We start from the raw sequence: 6,809 nt of genomic DNA, 5'->3' as shown, positions 1-6,809 counted from the left end.
TTGTTGTTTGCAATGCTGCTATTCTTGCCTTTTAAATGTAAATTGATATTAGCTTAGCTTAATTATCAATGTAATTGTGGTCTGTTGTGTGAATCCAAGGGTGGGTAGTTACGTATGTTTGCCCCACTGGTATTTTAGGCCTACACATTTCCATTATCTAGACTCTCAGACATGCAGGCATTTGAGATTCAATTATGAATCATTCACATCCCATTTCCAGCTATCAGTTTAGTGTAATTAGAACCGATTAACTGGTGACCAGCAGCAATGTGACGAAAAGTCACGGATGACAGACTTGTCCCTCCCTCAATTGGATTAAAGAAAAATTGTACATAAGAACTTGGAGCAAATCATATATTTCCATGAGCGTCATCAGCACCAATCCTAAAGCAGATTTACTGAATCTCTTATCAAATTCTGCTGGGCTGGTGACATTTAACTGTGATCACCAAGTCCTTTTTTCACAGAAGGAAGAAATGGATAGGGTAGATGGGCCATAATTCTTCATGTTCACTGAATCCTTATCAGCGAGAGTCATGTGGAGGTTGAAATTTATAAGAATGCCTGCCATAATCAAAGATTTCTACCACCTGGAGTTTTACAATTATTATTGTCTGCAAGAGTCATGACTTTTCTATTAGGTTGATGATTTCATTAGCCATGTACTTCCTTAGTTTCTGCTTCTCTGTCCTCTCTCTTACCATCAAGGGGGCTATTAAGGGCTTGATTTTCTCCTTTTTGGATGAGAGCAGGGTTTCTTTCTAAGTTTGGACATTTTAAGATGTTGGATGATTCCCCTACACGGGCTCAGTCCAAATAGAAAAGTGAGTGATGTTGCCCTGGTAGGTAGTTTGGAAGTCAGACTGGCCAGTGTCACCCAGCTTTCTTCACTTTGAAATACATGATCTTTTTCATATGTTCTAGAATAGGCACATACTGTTTTCATATATTTAAAAGTACTTTTTAAATAAAATAAATGATTTGTTGATGACAATTGACTTAGTACAGTCACTGTTTATGAAATGAGGTGAAATTTTTAAAACTGCTTCTTTTTTAGCTAAAGGAGGAGGCAGTCAATCATCTTTTTTATTTCAGAAAACCGAGTTAGTACCCATTACCCTGGGAAAACTGTATAACTGGACCTTTTTACCTTATGTGACTTAGAAAAGGTCGCCTCTCCCCTCAGAGCTCTGGGAAGCGTCATGATAATTTGTATACTCCCGGAAGGGAAAGCCCAATTCCAAACGCCCTTCCTAACACCCCCAGTTATTTTCTAGCTGACAGAGTGGACCAGAATGGCTCAGACCCAAGTCCTCTGGCCAGAGAGGACAGCCCGGACCCCAAAGGGGACTTCACCTGCAGCACAGGGATGAAGGCCACAGGTGGGCGTGTGAGAGAGCAGGGTCCAGCAGGGCACGTGCCTGCAGCTGCAAGTGCCCTCGCCTGGCCAAGCTGCCAGGGTCTCCTTTTTACAAAGGCAGAACTCACCCTCTCTGAACTGAAGTAGCTGCCACGTTTCTAGGCCAATCAAAAGGGAGAGGAGAACTCAAATGGAAGATGTTATACTCTCCTAAAATTTAGCCATTAATAGGGAAAAGATGGCCATATTTGTACCCTAGGTTGGTGAAATAAGTTGATTTGTACTTATTTTGTGTGTTTACCATAGGCAGGTTAAGGAGGCAATATTCCCTCAACAGAGTTCTATGCAAAGATCAGGAGCCTGGATGTTTGTTGAGAATATTCTGAGTAAAGCTTTAGCAGCAAGTTTCAGCTGTGTGGTCACTGCACTATATACCACAGCTGTGAGTCTGAAGGGCCTGTTTCCTGGGAGAAATACTCAGGAGACCCATGGGCAGCACAGGAAGTGACGACAAAGGAATGTAGCAAATGAGCAAATATCTGGATGCATCCGAGTGTCAGGGACCCTCTGAGCTGAGAGGGACTTGTTTGCAGACAGGAGGGGAACTGTGGCTCCTGTTTGTTTGAAAGCCCTTACCCTGGAGAGAAGGGGAGATAGTTCTGCCAAAGCTTCTGGGAAGTTTCCACTTGCCCTGAAAGCCTTCCTAGCCCAGGTGCTGCAGCATCTGACACGACCTCACAGTCTTTCATTCCTTTGTAACATGCCTTTCAAGGTGCCATTTAAAACATTGGAATGAAAACCCATTAAAGAATATGTAAGCAAGAGTGAGAAGGAGGGTTGCCAGGGACAAAGAAGCCACTCATGCCTCATCACCATTTTGCTTAAGGGCACTGTGTTATTTTCCTAGGGCTAGCATAACAAAGGACCACGAACTGGGTAGCTGAAAACAGCAAAATATATTCTCTCCCTGAAACTGTGCCCCATGGGAGGGAGACGCAAGAAGGAGGGGCTATGGAGATATATGTATACGTTTAGCTGATACACTTTTCAATAGAGCGGAAACTAACACACAACTGTAAAGCAATTATACTCCAATAAAGATGTTAAAAAAAAAAAAAAAAAAAAAAGAGGGTTGGGCTTCCCTGGTGGCGCAGTGGTTGAGAGTCCGCCTGCCGATGCAAGGGACATGGGTTCGTGCCCCGGTCCAGGAAGATCCCACATGTCGCGGAGCGGCTGGGCCCGTGAGCCACGCACGGCCGCTGAGCCTGCGCGTCCGGAGCCTGTGCTCCGCAACGGGAGAGGCCACAACAGTGAGAGGCCCGTGTACCGCAAAAAAAAAAAGAGAAGAAGCCAGACCATGCTGGCACTCTAATCTTGGACTTCTGGTCTCTAGAACTGTGAAAAATAAATGTATGTTTCTTTTTTAAGCCAAAAAAAAAAAACCTCTGAAACCATGCTCCATAGGGTTAATAAAAACTGGTGGCTAACAGAAGCTCTTGGGCTTATCTTACAGAACAGCAGATAAGGGAACAGCTTGTTAAAAAAAAAAACCCTCTGCCTGTAACACAACAAATCTGGCTGAAACCAGATGGAACCAACATGACTGAGCCGAGTCTGCACAGAATAGACCTGCTTGTTTAATAGATGACCTTTTGATGTCACAGCCCCAAATCTCCCCACATTTCACACTAATTCCCCCCGGATTTGCACATGCATCCCAGGAAGAAGCATGTAGCTCAGCAGCACCTGCACAGGAAGATGATTACATCACCTTTTCCTGCCTCCATCACTTTCCCTTGCACCTCCGACCACCCTATGCTCTTCACCTGTCGCTCTCCCAAGTTCCCCACCTTCAGGGAGGCAGAGCTGAGCTTTGTTTTCCTGTCTCCTCATTTGGCTGCCTCATGAATAAACTTTTTCTCTGCTGCAAACCTTAGCTTCTCAGCATTTGGCTTGCTGCATGTTGGGCAAAGGAACCTGGTTCGGTGACACTGTGGCTAGAAGTCCAAAGCCAAGGTGTTGACAAGGCCTCTCTGAGAATTTTAGGGAAAAGTCCTTCCTTGCCTCTTCCTCGCCTCTGGTGGTCATCGGCAGTGCTTGGTACTCCTTGGCCTGGCGATGCACCACTCCAATATCTGTCCCTGTTTTACATGGTATTCTTCCTCTCTGTCTGTGTTTCTGTTTTCTCTCTTTATAAGGACACCAGTCATTGGATTAGGGCGCATCCTAATCTAATATGATCTCATTTTAACTAATTACATCTGCAAAGACTCTACTTCCAAATAAGGTCTGAGGTTCCAGGTGGACATCAATTTGGGGGGGACCCTATTCAACCTGTATATAGTATAGTATAGTACAGCAGCTATACCTCCTTTTGGCTCTATTTGCTTCTTCTAATATTCTAAATATGAAGAATTATCAAGGTGAAAAGAGGATTTCTTATGATTTGGATTAGTACACAGCTGACAGGAGATTTTTTATTTATTTTAAAAATAAGCTTTTTCACTAGATGAGGTCATTCAAGGTCAAAGATTACCTCGCGTGGGGTTGGAACCCACTGATAATATCTTACATGATCTTCAAACCAGCTGTTGCCAACATTCCTAATGTAGGTAGAAAAATAATTATAAACAGAGCTCTCCCCCAAATCTGCCTTTGGATGTTCCTTTCAGCAAGTTCCCTCTAGAATACCATGATTTACATCCATCTCCTGTCCCCAACCGCAATCTCCTTCTTGTTGACAATAGTCTCTGGGACTCTGGGACATTGAAAGGAGAAAATTCACACAAAATTACTGCTGACCTCTTTCTGTGGGATTCTTTAGGAATACCCTTCCTAAATATCTAGACCTGTATGAAGAAAGAATCCAGAGGAAATAACAAATGCTTGTTAATACATTAATGTTATCTCCTCAAAGTGTAGAGATCAGGCAATCACACACTCACCCATTGCCTAAGTATCAGATATACAAGCTGAAACAAGTGGGTTGTAAGCTACAAAACTATCCAGTCAATAATGAGAGAAACAGAAAGGTGTGCTTCCAAAAAATAGAAAATGAAAGCCAAGTGAAGATTTCTTTTCTAAATAAACATATTTTAACAGAATATACTTATGGCTGTCTGTTTCAGTGCTGTGTTGCTTTGCCCAAGGTAGCCTGGTAAGGAAACATTGCACATCTGGATTGGGTTCAGGAAGAATTTATAAACATCATCTATAGCCACAAGCCTCAACAATCTTTGAAGTAATACAAATGTCCCATAATCTAAAGAAAAATAGAAGCACAGAAAAATTTGTAAGGAAATTAGCAATAAGAAAAACTGGTTACTGAGTATCTTCACCAGAAAGCTAGGCATCATTTAGAGCACGGTCTTCCAGGTTATCTGATTTAAGCCTGTCATTGCCTTGAAGCTATTTTACAACTCTTATAAGTTGTAGATAACTGATAATAAGGTAAAATAACTGTCTACTGACAATTCTTGTTTATCAATATGTGATAAATTCTGACTAGTGGAGGTTCTGCTGACTTCCCTTCCCCACAAAGGAAAAGCGTTTTGCAACCACTTGCAAATTCATTTCAGTATTCCTAATTTATAAATGTGTTTGTTCTTTGGCTTCTCTTTTGAATTACTTGTAATAGCTTTTCCAGTTCCTGCAATTAATTAATGAGTTAAATAAAATCTTTGATGCATGTTCACTTTATATTCATATGAGTCATATTACTTTAAAAAGTTATCCTTTTACAGATTTATGGAACAAAACATGCCACCACTTTCAGACTGAAAAGAAGTCTTCAATGTTTACTGAAAATTAAATCTATCCATTAGATTAAATTTAAGTGAATTTATATATTCCTGTTATATATTCCTGGAATAGCACTCTTGTATGAAAGCATTAATCCTTGCATAGATGGACTGACAGTTCAAGGTTATTAAAGGTACTGTTTTTCCATAGTGTCCTCATTTTTTATCACTTCTTCCTGGAAAGTTTTCTAGACCAGCTCTGCTCCAGAGCTAAGGAAAAACTGGGATACAGCCATAGGAAATGTGAATTCATTTGGCTTGCTTTGTGAATTATGACATACATTAAAGCTGAGATTGACAGCAATGTAATTCTAAAAATAATTAATTGCTTGATAACAATGCCATAGCTACTACATTCAAACAACTTGACAATTTACATGTCACAGAGTAAGTGAAAAAGGAACAGGTAAGTGAGCTGCCCATCCTTTACCTAGAGGATGAGGACCCACAAGACTGACGTTCTGACTTCAGGTAACCCCTCATCCCCACACACTCAGGCCCTAGACCAAGTTGAGAAGAAATTAGAGTATGTCTTTGGTACATTTTAGTTGCCAATTTCTGCCAACCTACTATGACTACCTCAACAGCCAGTATTCTCTAGCCCAGTCTCTGCTGTCAAGAGAAGATTTTGAATAACTCTTTCACACTAAAATATTAATAACTTTCAACATCTTTCCTTTCCCAGAAGGAGCTTTATTTTAAAAGAGAATGGCAACTCCCACATATACAGTTAGCTGATCTTTGACAACGAGCAAAGGCAATTTAATGGAGAAAGGATAGTCTTTTCAGCAAATGGTACTGGAAAAACATGATATACACATGCAAAAAAAGTGAATCTAGACACAGAACTTAGAGCTTTCACAAAAATTAACTCAAAATGGGTCAAGACCTAAATATAAAATGAAAACTACAAAACACCTAGAAGATAACATAGGAAAAAAAATCTATGTGACCTTGGGGTTTGGTCATGGCTTTTTCGATACCCCATCAAAAACATAATCCATCAAAGAAAAAATTTAAAAGTTGGACTTCGTTTAAAGTTAAAATTTCTGTTTTGAGAAAGACACTTTTAAGAGAATGAACTATGAGCCATAGACTGGAAAATGTAAACCATGGCCAACGCATACCTGATAAAGGACTTCTGTCCAAAATGTGCAAAGAACTCTTAAAATTCAACAATAAGAAACCAAACAACTCAATTTAAAAAATGGGCAAAACATCTGAACAGACACTTCACCAAAGAAGACATAGAAATGGCGAATAATAATATGAAAAGATGCTCAACATTGTATATCATCAGGGAAATGCAAATCAAAACACTAATGAGATGCCACTCCACACCTGTTAGAATAAAGTCCAAAACAGTGACAACACCAAATGCAGTAAGAAATCTCATTCATTGCTGGTGAGAATGCAAAATGGTAAGTCATTCTGGAAGACTGCTTGGCAGTGTTTTATAAAGCTAAATATACCATATAACCCAGCAATTACACTCCTAGGTATTTATTCCAAAACGTTGAAAACATGTCCACACGAAAAACCAGTATGCGGAAGTTTACAGAAGCCTTATTCATAATTGCCAAAATCTGGAAACAACCAACTGTCCTTCAGTAAGTGAAAGTATAAACTGTGGTATATCTATACAATGG

The sequence above is a fragment of the Orcinus orca genome, chromosome 12 (genome assembly GCF_937001465.1).
Source record: "Orcinus orca chromosome 12, mOrcOrc1.1, whole genome shotgun sequence".
NCBI lineage: Eukaryota > Metazoa > Chordata > Mammalia > Artiodactyla > Delphinidae > Orcinus > Orcinus orca.
The sequence above is the reverse complement of the archived record's forward strand: the minus strand, read 5'-3'. Positions refer to the sequence as shown.